The sequence below is a fragment of the Pleurodeles waltl genome, chromosome 4_2 (assembly GCF_031143425.1).
Source record: "Pleurodeles waltl isolate 20211129_DDA chromosome 4_2, aPleWal1.hap1.20221129, whole genome shotgun sequence".
Classification (NCBI taxonomy): domain Eukaryota; kingdom Metazoa; phylum Chordata; class Amphibia; order Caudata; family Salamandridae; genus Pleurodeles; species Pleurodeles waltl.
The window spans coordinates 498,991,303-499,005,212 of NC_090443.1; the positions used below are offsets into that span (position 1 = coordinate 498,991,303).

The window sequence follows — 13,910 nt, forward strand, 5'->3', positions numbered from 1 at the left end:
TCAAGGCTGGAGCAGGCGCGCGTGCCCATGTGTCAGCTGCTGCCGCTGGCAGGCCTTCTGATCCAGGAGCTGCCCACATCCGGGAAGGCCCCGCCCTCACTGATCCCAAGCTTACCTCACACAATGAAAGGTACAGCTGTAGTGCACCGTACACTCACTACAGGTACACTGTTAGCAGCACAAGCTTCCCTCACACACATAATAATTACAACATAGCAGGAGTGTATACGTCCCTCACAAACATGAACCGGAAGCAGAAAAGGAACGGATCAAGCGTCCCTCGCATACATAAATGTAACAGTCCAGACTGCAGCGTGGCAATCTTCCATCACACACAGAACAGGTGCAGCACAGACTGCAGGAGTGCAACGTTTCTTCACGATTTAAAAGCACAGGGAGCAGCAGGAGTAGCGTCCCTTCCTCAGACAGGCAAACGAAGATTAGTGCAAGTTCATATGCAGTGCAGGTAGCAGCGATGCAAGCTTCTTTCACACAGTACACATTCTGTACGAAGTGCAGCTGCAAAAGCTTTAGTGCCACTGAACAAGGGCAGAACTGCCCCCCCCACGCTTTGAAATAACATTTTTAAAATATGCATCAACATGTGATGTAAAATTCCACAGAGGTAGGATGTTATCCACAGCTGCCTCATTTCTTGTTTATTTTTGCAATTTTATATAGCGTAGCCAAGCGCCGAAGGCATCAGAGCGCTTTACAACATACCGAATACAGGGTTACAAAGGGTTACATTAATATCAGTTGAACTCTGACGTTTACGTCAGTGTATGTATACAAGAATGACCACAAGAGACAGTTACAACAATAGGGCAGAGGACATGAACAGTTAAAGGCAGATCAGGGTGCAATGGAGAAGGTAAATAAGAGAATTAACCAAGATGTCTATCTAATACGAGGAGCTTGAGGTCCTTTTTTGAAGGTTGCTAGGCAAGTGGTTAGACATAGTGAGGAAAGCAGAGTTCAAAATTGCTGCCGGAGAAGGACCGATTCATGTATTGTTCTCGCCTGAGGATGGGTGGGTGGGGGGGGGGATGGGGGGTGGGGGGGGAAAGCAGGAGCAGGGATTGGGCATTTCTGGAACCTCTATATGTTTCAGAGATTTTCAGTTCTGGAACCTCTATATGTTTCAGAGATTTTCAGTTTCTCGTTTAGATAGGAGGGTGAGGAGAAGTGCAGCACTCTGTGGGTGATGCAGTTGATTTTGAATTGGGCCCACACTTCAAGGGAGAGCCATTGGAGGGTTAGCAGGGCAGGAAAAATGTGGTCAAATTTCTTGAGGCCTCGAAGCGTGCTGCAGTATGAAGTGTTGCTCTCAGTGGGCCAAGGTGAACTTTGCATAGTCTAGTATAGAGAGAACGAGAGACTGTTGTTCCGGAATCAGTTGTCTGATTCTCCAAAGTTGCCTAAGTTGGTGTTGTGCGCTTTTGGCCATGGCTGCTGTATGGTTGTGAAGATTGAGATGACTGTCCAGGTTGATGCAGAGTGATCTGGCACTCTGGACAATGGCGGGGCAGGCTATGAAGGTGGGAAAGTTGGCCATCCATTTTTGCTTTCGGAGGTGAGATCAAAAGAAATTCTGTTTTAGTTGGGCTGCGTTCAAATGGTGGTTGGACATCCAGTGTTGAATCTTTAAGAGTGTATTTGAAAGCAGGGATTTTCAAGTATATTTGGGTATATTTGGCCTAGATGTCGAAGAGAATCCCACATAGTGGTTCTGAGAATCACACATAGTGGTTCTAGGTAGAGTTTGAAGAGGGTTGGTGAAAGGATCACGCCTTGGGGGATACCTTGGTGAATGCTAACTGGTTTTGAGGATGAGTTGCCCATTTTCACAATTTGGGAACAGTTGGATAGATAAGAGAAAAACCAGTTGAGGACTGAGCATCCACATCCCATCCCACATCCCATGATAGTTCAAGAATACAAAGTAGGTCTTGATGGTTGGCAGTGTCAAATGCCGCGGATAAATCCAGGAGGACCAGGAGGCAGTAGCTGCCAGGTTTGAGGATTCTAAGGGAGTCATCTACTATTTGGAGGATAGCACTTTCTGTACTATAACCCTGATAGAAACCTGATTGGAGAGTGTCTAGGAGGTTGTTTGTTTGGTTGTGTGTGCCAGTTGAGATGCTAGGCAGCTTTTGAGGACTTTGCTTAAAAAAGGGAGCGTGGGGACTGGGCTGTAGTTGTTCAGGTTATCTGGATTGAGAGTTTTTTTGGTTTTTTTTGAGAGCGGAGTGATTGGACCCATTTTTAGTCATTCAGGGAAAAGGCCCTGATTGAAGGAGGAATTGACCAAGGAGGTCCATATGGGGAGTAGCTGTGAGGCAAGAGCTTTGTTGATAGAGCTTGGTATAGCGTCTCATGATGGTTTGAGGGTTTTACTTTGAAAGCTGTTCATTGTAGGTCCTACTCGGGGATTGGAAAGAAAGAGGACCATAATTATATTGCTTTCCACAGCTCTGAGGATTTTGTATTTTATCTTTGCATTGTTTTCTTGCTTTACGAAGCTCAGTCCTACTCAGGAAAGATGGTGCTGTTCTCCGTCCCTTCTCATATTTTCTGATAAGCTTTTGTTCTTCATAAAGCTCATTAGAGAACCAGTCCCTACAAGGTTTTGGTCCGGAAAAGTTGCACTTCAGTGGTGCACATTTGTCAATAAGGGATTCCATACAGGAGTTGAGCTTACGGGTAGCATCGTTGATGTCAAGATGAGGTGTGATTGTAATTAGGGTGGGAAAGGCCATGGCTTCTGTGTCAAGGTTGGATGTGTCTCGCAAACCATATTTTCTCTTCCTTGGGTTGCCCATTTGTATTGGTGTAAGAGCCGGTTACAGAGAATGGGATCTGCATGTGATCAGGCCAGCCGACTGGAATGGGGTCATATGCTTTAGGCAGGGGGAATTGGAGATTATCAGATCCAGAATGGCAACTTTGTGATGAGTAGATTTATGGCAGTGTTGTTGAAGATCGTTGGCTTTGAGAAAGGAGGTAAAAGTCTCTGCATAACTGTTGCCCATGTCTCACCACTTGCGGTTGAAGTCACCAAAGAAGATATTGTTGTCAGAGCTGATAAGTTGAGAGGTGAAGAAATCTAAGCATTCCTCGAAGAAGGTGTTGTTTTGACCCGGTGGATAGTATATCAAATTCAATCCGAGGTTGGAGGTAGTGGACTGAGTCGTTGGGAGGGTTCGGCATCTGAAAGTTTCAATGAATTAATGCAAGACCTCCGCCAGGTCCATCTTTCCAGTTGTGGCACTAAATGGAGTAGTTGGGAGGAAGAAGAAGGTCAAGAGCGTGGTTAGATGAGACATTGAGTAATGTTTCCGTGGGGATCAGGATGTCAAGATTATGGGTCAAGATTGACTCTGATAACTGAAGACAATGATTGTAGATCAGCAATTGTACAGCATGCAGTTTAGGGAGAAACTGTTGCCTTTCTGACTTGGCTGATTCAGGAGGGTAGATGGGATTCGTATCAAGTAACGAGGTGTGCTGTGTGTGGGAGTTTTAATGCAGTTATGGACAATAGTGGAAATCTGCCAGCCTTCTATGGGAAGAAAAGTGGAGGTGTTAGCGGCCAAACCGGATGAAGGGGTAGCGGAATTAGAAGCTGCGTAACTCTTTAGGAGATGGAGAAGGGGAGGCTGTCTCAGTTTGGGTCTAGGTAGGCAGCTGTCTCTCGGTATGCTGGAGAGGTTTGGTGGGAGGGTCCGAAGGGGGTGTTGAGGATAGGAGTGATGGGAAGACAGAGAGTCACTGAGCTGGAACATAGTAGAATTGAGGATGTCCATTCTTTGAGAGCGGTGTGAGAACGAGGAAAGGAGCCTGTTGAGAAGAGGCCAGTTGTGTTCAGTAATTGTGGGAGGACTGGGGTGAACTGTCAGGAATGGACTTTGAGGGGGTGAGGTGCAGTGGGGGGTGCTGGTTGCAGGTGTCTGGTGGTTGGAGATGTAGGGGCAGGACGCGATAAAGGAAGGGAGGGAACATATGGGCTAACTGTAGGGATGAAAAAGGAGTGGCGACAGCCGCTGGATTGAGAGATAATGGTTTGTGGAAGGTTGGAGAGGAATGGTATGGCGATGGTTTGCGGGAGGGATGTTCAAGGTCTGGACTTGGAGGTGAGCTATAGGTTCTGGGGAGCATTGAGGATTGTAGGAGAGTCCGAGGTCAGAGAAGTTGTGAAGGGTGAACCATAGGGGGGGGGCAGTGGGGGGGAGCTGTGGATTGACAGAGGGTGATAGTGGAGGATCATAGGAGAGCCTGAGGGTGAGATAAATTAAGTCAATTGTGTAGAGGATTGTGTCCTTGACTTGGAACATGATCTTCCCATTGTTGTAAATGGACAAGAAAGGTTGCCCAAGAGGCCAAAGGGGAAGCAACATTAAAGTTTGCATCCAAAGGGAATGTAATATAGAGAAGAGGATGGGAGAAAACTACATAAGGATCTAATCCATAGGTCAGTGTTGTGTGTGAAGAGGAGGAGGTCAGATTTAAGAGAGCCTTTGCGTTTGCAGTGGTATAGGTCTGCAAAGACAGTTTCTGGGAAGTCTCTCAAGGTCCTGTGTTTCAAGCTTTTCACTGCATGTTTAGAAAGATTTGGGGGGGGGGGGGGTATTTGATCTTGAAAGCATTTGCATCGGATTTGAAAAGGAGCTTTTGGGGAGAGGTGGTGGTAGCTGGTGTCAATAACATGTGGGGGCGTGGCTTCGGGCGTCAAGATGGCGGTCGCACTCTGAGACTGCTCTGGACCCCTCCGTCATCTGCCCAAAGTTATTGCGATTTAGCGACTTAATGGTGCCGTGCCAACCATCCCCGCGGTCTCTCCGTCCCGCTGGGATCCTGCTGTGGTGAGCGGTGGTGAATCCGAACCCCGTGCACGCGCCGCGGCCCGAATGTCAAAATGGCTGTCGGAGCCGGGCTGCCTCGACGAAGCCGACACTGAGCCGCCTGCCCCTTGGTTCGGCCGCCTTGGACCAGAGGCGCCGTGAAAGATTGGGAGGGAGCCGGCGCTGAGCTCCGGGGCACGGGCCCCTGTGGATTGGGGGGTGGCGCTGCCCCAGCCTGCGAGCGGAGCTCCTGGTGGCCCGGGCCGCCTCACGCCCCTGCCTGACGGCGCTGGCTGCGGGAGCTGCGGCGATCGAGCCTCTCCGAGGAGAGGACCCCCTTGGATTGATCCGGGGGCTGCGGGAAGAACGTCCCCCGCGGCGGGGTCCCCCCCGGACCCATTAACAAGGCGAGCGGTACGCCGAGGGTCCGCGGCGAGCCGGGGGAGTGACGGGTGTGCTGGGGCCCAGGTGCTGCGCCGGGGAAACGATGCATTTAAAAAGAAAAAACAGGGGAAGAGGCTCAATAAAAGAAAGAGGAGCCCGGTGTCTCGGACTGCCCTCCGGGTCCCAGGCCAGGTGGGGCCTACTGCAAAGTGCCATAGCGGTTTGAAGCGAACCGACTGAACGAGGCGAGCGGTACGCCGAGTGTCCGCGGCGAGCCGGGGGAGTGACGGGTGTGCTGGGGCCCAGGCGCTGCGCCGGGGAAACGACGCATTTAAAAAGAAAAAACAGGGGAAGAGGCTCAATAAAAGAAAGAGGAGCCCGGTGTCTCGGACTCCCTCCGGGTCCCAGGCCAGGTGGGGCCTACTGCAGAGTGCCATAGCGGTTTGAGGCGAACCGACCGGACGGGGATAAAGTCCCCTGGGCCCCCATCGAGTCGCGCGGCCGTAGCGCAGTCAATACACATCCACTAACATCAGCCGTGGAGACCAGCAACCAGGCCGGGGCAGGGGTGGACCCACTGCGGGGGCGTCGTGCCCCGAGGGTGTGGGGACCCAAGTCCTGCGCTGGAGTGTCCCCAGAGCCGGAGGGTGTTCCTGAACTCGTGCCTTTCAGCGATCCTGAGCTGGGGTTACCCGACGGGGCCCCGGGCGGGCCTGGGTGACTCTCCGGGGTTTCCCCCCACTGCGTTTGATGACTTGGCCCTCCCAAGGGGAGGAATGGACCTGCGACCATTACGCTCCAAATAAAGAACTGAGACCACGCAAACTTGCCTACTACGAAAGAGCCCTACCGGCGGATGCCCGCCCTGAGACACGACCTGGAGCACCTCAAGAAACTACACAACTGACCCTCACACCCTGCGCCATGATGGGGAGGGACAAGGCAAACAAACAACCCCGGCCTCCCAGCAAAAGATCGACCAGTTCATGACGCCGGCGGGTCCTCGGGGAGAGGGAGACGCGGCTGGTGGAGGCCCGCCATTGGACGGAGTGAATGCCATCCTCCAGGCAATCCAATCACCCCAAGCGGCCGTGGAGACCAAAATCGGGGAAGTACGAGAGGACGTGGGCCTTATTCGGCAAGACCTCAGAAACGCGGTGAGTCGAATCACTGAGGTGGAGGCCCGGGTCTCCCAGACTGAAGACGAGCTAACCGACCTCAGAACCAAGGTGGCCCAGCTACAAACTCGAACCAGTGAGTTGCACCGTCGTGCGGAGGACGCAGAAAACCGATCAAGGCGCAACAATTTGCGCTTCATCAGATTCCCGGAGGGCGTAGAGGAGGACAAGGCCCCCGAATTTCTAGAGCAGTGGATTAAGACCTGGATGCCGGATCAAACTCTTTCACCTTGGTTTGCGGTCGAGCGTGCCCATAGGGCCCTTGCCCCACGTCCCCCACCGGGTGGCCCAAACCGCCCGATGATTGCGCGCTTCTTTAACTTCAAAGACCGAGACGCTATCCTTAAAGGAGCCAGACGCTCCAAAGACCTCCAATGGGAGAATCATAAGATCTTAATCTTCCCAGACTACACCCGTGAAGTTCAGACCCGCCGCCGATCATATGAGCATGTAAAACAAAAGATTAGAGCAATGCAGCTTTCATTCATGCTCCTCTTTCCTGCGAGACTTAAGGTCCTCATGGCCGGGAAGGCGTACTTTTTTGAATCCCCCGAGGATGCGTGGGACTGGCTGACTGAGGAGGGTGTCGGAACCCAGAAGGGTCCCCTGAGACCGGTGGGGGAGGCCTCCAGTGAGGGCCCCCCCCCCTTTGGGGAGACCCCAGAGGAGCCGGAGGCGTACCAGATCCCGAAGAGGGAGGCGAAAGTACTCAGGCACTCCCACAAACGGCGAGGCAGCTTGAGACCCTGATACACAGACCGAGGGAGCTCCGGTCGGACCCTTGGGATCCCGGGACACAACTCAAGCCGCTGATGATAACCGCCTCAGCCAGTCCCCGGTGCTTGGTTGATATGAGTCGTTAGGTCGCCACCGAGATACGCTGGGGGGACCTGGGCCGCCCGGTGCGCACCCGCGGGCCCCAGAGGAGACATTGCGGGTGGCTTCGCACCTCCTTAACGCATGTCGCGCAAAAACTTGAATTAGGACTGCTAATTGCAATTGATCCGACTAAAAGGAGGGGTCCACCACTCCACCCCAATGACAGTCCTTCTGGCTGTTTGGTTCTGGTTGGGTACTTGGGCGACAGATGCTTCCAGGGAGGGAGTATGGGGAGGGGGGTGGTTGGGGGGTGAAGAGTTTGAAACGGGTTTAGATAGTAATATGTTGATCAGTTTTCTTTGTTGCCTTAATATTTCACGTTATGTTTGAAACGGTCGTCCCGGGGTCCACAGACAGGTACTCAATACCGTATAGCACCCACGCAACCCATGCCTGGCCCTCACTAACCCAGATCATCTCATGGAACGTAAATGGCCTATTAGACAAGATCAAGAGATCCGCAGTATTTAATACTCTCCGCAGATACTCCCCCTCAGTGGTCCTATTACAAGAAACCCATCTCCTCGGGACTAGGTGCCCAATGCTCGCGCGAGGAGGGTACGACAGAGTTTATCACGCGGGCTTCTCCAGAGGGGTGGCCATTCTACTCCACCGCTCGCTACCCATGGTGGTTACAGCCACGCAATCCGACCCGCAGGGCAGATTCGTAGCAGTCACGGGGACTCTTCACGGGTCACCGATAAACCTTGTATGTGTGTACGGCCCCCCGGCGGGACTTAACGCATTCTTACTCTCGCTCCACCATGTGGCAGCGGGTCTCCCCCAGGGTACTATCCTGTTGAGAGGGGACTTCAACGCCGTCCTTGACGCCAGTCTAGATGTATCCGGCGAAGTCACCACTAGTAGATCCACCCGGGCCTCGAGTCTTAGCAGCTGGGCTGAGAGCCTCAGCTTGTGTGAGGTGTGGAGAACCTGGCATCCCAGGGAGCGCCAGTACACACACACTTCGGCTGCCCACTCGACACAGTCCAGAATAGACCTTGTATTTATGCCTGCTCTAGACATCACCAGCGTCACGGGTACGGAGATGCTACCTCGTGGGGTCTCAGACCACGCGCCAGTGCGTGTCCGGCTGGGCGGTGCGGACCCCACCAGACACCCGGTGTGGCGCCTGAACGCATGGTACCTACAGGACAACGACTACACCCATGAAATTAGGAACCATCTCGCTCAATATTTCGAGCTGAACCTGGGATCGGTCAGATCTCCAGGTACAATATGGGCTGCCTGCAAGGCCACTCTCAGAGGACATGACAAATATCTCCTGCGTTCACACGAACGTGCCCGAGACTCGCAAGTGTCTGAGTTGGAGGCCAAGGCGCTAACCCTGGAGCGCCAGCAAGTGACCTCAGCGTCGGCCTCTATTTTGAGACAGCTTACTATGGTTAGAGAAGAAATTAAGCACTTAGCGCTAGAATCAGCAAAACACATTTGGAGGGCCTCAGCAGCACGAATATATGGCTGGGGGGATAAAAACGGGAAACTCTTACACTGGCTGGCCACCCGCCCTTTAGCTAACAGGGTCATACCTGAAATTATGGAGGACTCGGGTTCTCTTTCCAAAACACCCACTGAAATCGCGCAAAGTTTTGCTTCCTACTACGTGCGCCTATATGCAGAGCACCCCCGACCCATCGCTGAAAGAGAGTCTCCCCTTTTAAACGACATAACTCTTTCCAGAGTCTCCCTGGCGACAAGGAATAGACTGGATGAAGCTATTGGCCTTGCGGAAATCACTAGCGCGATCGCCAGTCTGGCACCGGGCAGGACCCCGGGGCCGGATGGATTCCCTGCAGAGTTATACAAAAAATGCAGCGACATTCTGGGTCCCCACTTGCTTAGTATGTACGAAGAAGCTGAGAGACAGGGCCGCTTCCCCACTGGGATTGACCAAGCCACAATTGTAGTGATCTCCAAGACCCAACCCCCGTCGCGACATACCGGCCCATCTCACTTCTAAATACTGAGATCAAAGTGCTGTCCTCGATCCTTGCCTCCAGACTGAGGGAGGTGATGTCCACTCTGGTACATCCTGACCAGTGCGGCTTTATGCCTACCCGCAGTACTCAGCATTGCATCAGACGGTTACATCTGGCCTTGGCGCATCACAAGACCTTGTCGCATACCCCCCTGGCGTTACTCCTGCTCGACTTTGAAAAAGCCTTTGACACGGTGGACTGGTCCTACCTCGACCACGTTCTGCAAAGAAATGGACTCGGGCCTAAATTCCGAGGCCTGGTGAGGCTCCTCTACTCTAATCCGACGGCCCGGGTACAAGTGAACGGAGTGGTTTCTGACTCGTTCCCCATCGGTCGTGGCACCCGACAGGGATGCCCGCTATCCCCACTGCTCTTTGCGTTAATAATAGAGCCCCTGGCGATACTGCTGCGAGAGGACCCATTGATCAAAGGTTGGCCCTGGCCCGCCTGCCCAGAGGACCGAGTAGCGCTATACGCAGACGATGTCCTATTGTACATTTCCAACCCGGCTAAAAGCGGTCCTTGCGTCTTACAAATTCTGGGCCTCTTCGCGGAGGCCTCGGGACTGATTCTAAACCCCAATAAGTCCCTATTGGTCCCCCTACATCGCTCCCGGGACTGTGTGGACTGGCAGCGTAACATCCCAGTGCGAAGGAACAGTTTTAAATATTTGGGAATACACGTCTCACTACTCCCTGAGCTGACATGGGAGCTCAACATTACACCGCTAACTAGAAGAATCAGAACTGACCTACAGCGCTGGAGGACCCTCCCCCTAAACCTGCTCCGTAGAATAGCACTCTACAAGATGATGATCCTCCCCAGACTCCTATACCTATTGCAAAACTTCCCACACCCCCTCCCCAAGAAATGGTTCAAAGAGATGGACTCGCTGGCGCGTCAATTCATGTGGAACGACACCCGTCCGCGCCTGGCGCTCAAAACCTGCCAAAGAGATGTCTACAACGGGGGGTTGGGCATGTCCAACATCCATTACTATCTCCTCGCGATGCACCTGCTCATGATCAATGACTGGGTGGGGGGCGGGTGGTCAGACCCGGCGTACCAACTGGAACTCCGATCGCTGGGCTACCCGCGGATCTTTGATGCCCTGTTCGGGGGCCCGATCTCCCAGGATATCCCAGAAGTGACTAAAGTGATTTTATTGGGTTGGTGGGTGGCCCAGAGGCTGTCGGGGTGGTGGGGGCGCCTTACCCAGCAGACTCCGCTATGGCACGGGAAACACTTAATGGAAGTGGCGGGCCTGGAGGGATTTCAGAAATGGGACAATATAGGTATCTCTACATTGGGCGATGTTTGGGGAGGGTCACATATGCGATCATTTGAGGACCTCCAGAAACTCTTTTCTCTAAACAAGACACAATTCCATAGGTATCTCCAGCTCCGCCACGCCCTACTAGTGCACGTGCAGGCAGGAGACAACATACCCGAATACAGCCCCATGGAGGCGAAGGTACTGATGGGGAATCTGGGCAGGGGAGGTGTCTCCCAGATATATCGTACTTTGATCACCAACACTGCTTGCTCCCTGGGGGGGCTCTGCCAGAGATGGGAGGGATGGGTGGATCCTATGGAGGAGATGGACTGGGGCGAAGCACTGATGGCCCCTCGTACCCTAACAATGGCCACTCGCTTCCGGTTAATACAGACTTATTACTTCCACACAGCCTACCTCACACCCACCAAACTACACAGGGCGGGCCTCCAACCCACAGCTGAGTGCCCACGATGCATGAATCCCGCTGCCGATTTCTTCCACATGGTATGGACATGTCCGGTCATGGTGACCTACTGGGGGGCGGTCCTGCAGGAAGTCTCGGGAGTCTTACAGGAAAGTATAGAAAGGGAGCCACTGCCTCTCCTACTAGGGATCATGGGAGACACTGGGTTGAGAAGATCGGATCGAACCTTCCTTGGGGTGGCATGCCTGGTGGCCAAGAGGGATATAATGGCGGACTGGAAAGCCAGGGGTACCCCAGCATTGGCTAAATGGAGGCGAGGGGTGGACTGGTGTGCGCAACGTGAAAAACTGGTATATGAGGCCAGAGGATGCCCGAATAAATATGATAGGATATGGGGGAAGTGGGAGGCCGCAGCAGTCACTTAGGCGGTGCATGACCTTCATTTACATTGTGATGCCTGGGACTTTGGGACCGACCACTGTTAGGTGTCCCGTTGGCGCCTTGTTAAATGTATGTATCATTGACCTATTTTTTTGCAAAATCAATAAAATGTCTTTATCAAAAACAAAAAAACATGTTGGGGGCTGATGCCAGTAACCAACTTCTTACAAATAGTTCTCAGAGGTATTGTGTTTGGGGGTTTGTCTAAGAGAAGTGTGCAAGCATTCAACTTCTTGCAGACAGATCCCAATTGGTGTTGTCTTTGAGGTTAGTTAAGGAGAGGTGTCTCAGCAATGTGTCACACAGAGTGTAGTTGTAAGCAGAGACTTGTGTGTCCGTGTCTTTCAACCCCTGCACTAGAGTCACCAACTTGCGAGGTTATGGAGCTTAACAATTTAAAGGAAGATAATTTGTATGCCCAGATGCTGTGCCACGAAGATAAAATTAAGATGGAATGTACAATCCTAGCACAGTGTAAATCAGTTATAAAATTACTGGCTGTCCTTCCTGTTCAGAGGCCTTCTCATGTTCATCCTTTTCCATCTTCATGTGATTCGAGAAAGCATTACCATCTGATGGATAGATCATGTTTCAGGTAAACAGTAACAATTGAGGGTTCTTTTCTAAGATGGCCATATTCCTTAGTAGTTTCCAGGTGAAGGTTCTTGACAGAGGGGAGTCCTCTTTCGGTTTTTAGTTTTGGGAAGGATTGAGGGGAGGAAAGGTGGCTCTCTTTCCAGTGTAGGTAGGCAGTAGAAAAGTGTCTTTTTTCGATTTTTGCAGTCAGCAAATCAACAAAACAAATGAGAGCCTCACCAGGAAGCCCTCTATTTTGTGAAAGGAGAAGGTAATTTTGTTCTATTATCCAGAAAGAGGGCCTCATTAAGAGTCCCAAGGAGCAGTAGGTAGCCCAACGGGAAGAAGGGACCAGGGGATTAGTGGGATGGACTGCTCTATGCGATTCAGAGGTGTCCGTGTCCCCGCACTTGAGGTTACCAGGTGTGTGTGGCATGGTTTCTGCACAGAGTTCTACCCGCTCTGAGCAGGAGGAAAACATCAGTGGCAAAGGACTCTGAATCAGGTAAACCTGCAGTGTTTGATCCTGTACTTTTGGGCTCCAGTGGGATCACCCCATTCCAGGGCTTCCCATGTGTGATGGCATGAAACCATTACTTTGGGCTATGGGATCTTTCAAGTAGGGGTAGGCGAAGAATTCTGCTCTGCCAGCAGAGTTTGCTTATATTTCCCCACTCCGCGCCGGGTTCCAAAAAACTCCACAAAGTGACGCGGAGCAGCTTACCAACATTAAGTTGGTGGGTGAGATTTTCGAATGTGGACGGTCACGACAGGGCACCACCGCTCATGTTGAGAAAACTGCAGCTCATGTTGAGAAAGCTGCTGCTTGAGTAGAAAATCTGTTAGAGCGGGAGAAAGAAGTTAACACCCTCTGGCACTCCACATGTTTCCATTCTCACTGATTTTACAGTGTGGGAGAAACTCCTGGTGCTGAAAATCAGCGCAAGCAGCGCAACTTACCCAACCATCATCGCTCGCAGGACTCTGCATGGCGCTGCAGAGTTGTTTTTTAGCAGTTCATGGTGTTCCGCATAGCAGAACTCTGTAAACTCCCCCCAGGCTTTCTTTCAACACATTTTCTGGACAGCTAGTAACAAAGGCTTTAATGTCAATATTACAAGTTTAGTCCTTTATGTGATAGAAACAACATCACATTGGTGTTTATGAACATGACAGTGCAAAAACAGGGCAGCCAGTGATGCTTACATACAGGGCATTGAGAAACTGTGCTCGATAATGGTCCAGTTAGGATGAGGAGGTGGTGATTTACAAAGTAGTGTATTTGAAAACAAGCACAACAGTTTGTTCTTTACACATTATTAAAAAGTAATAAACACTGTCTTGGCGATTCATGCTATATTTCCTGGGGTGGGGAAAACAGGGATGTCAATGTTTTACATAATGCAAGATGGGCACTAGTAAAACTGGATCGTTATTAGTCAGTGGCAGCCCGTCCTTTAGGGCGGAGGGGCCACGCCCCCCCCACCTTTTGCCCCTCATGAAGAGTGTCTGTCAGGCTGAACAAAGGTCAGCCTGACAGACAATCTCCATGTTGAGCTCAGGCAGCCAGGAGCAGACATGTGCGATTTGCGCACACTCCTGGCTGCCTGAGCTGAACTTTGCGGGCTGAGGAGGTCACAGCTCCTATGGGCGTGACCTCCTTGGCTCAGCAAAGGTGCCTCGAGGCCATCTCCTGTGTGACGAGGAAAGCGTCACCAATTGACACTCTCCCTGGGCGCTACAGTTTAAGCCCTGAAGTGCCCAGGGCGAGTGTCAATGTGTGATGTTTTAAGTTGAATGTTTGGTGTGCGCGTGCATGTTTGAGTGTTATGAGTGTTGTTAATGGATGTGCGTGCGTGTCTGTGTGTGAAAGAATGAGTGTGTGTGTGTGTCCCGCCCCCCTAC

The 13,910-nt window shown here is 51.9% G+C and overlaps 1 protein-coding gene across 2 annotated transcripts in view; it reads right to left on the reverse strand.

The window, feature by feature from the left end:
* Positions 1-13,910, reverse strand: part of LOC138293005 (tetratricopeptide repeat protein 39A-like) — a 237,501-nt gene that overhangs the window by 148,245 nt on the left and 75,346 nt on the right. The gene's annotated exons all lie outside the window — the stretch shown is intronic.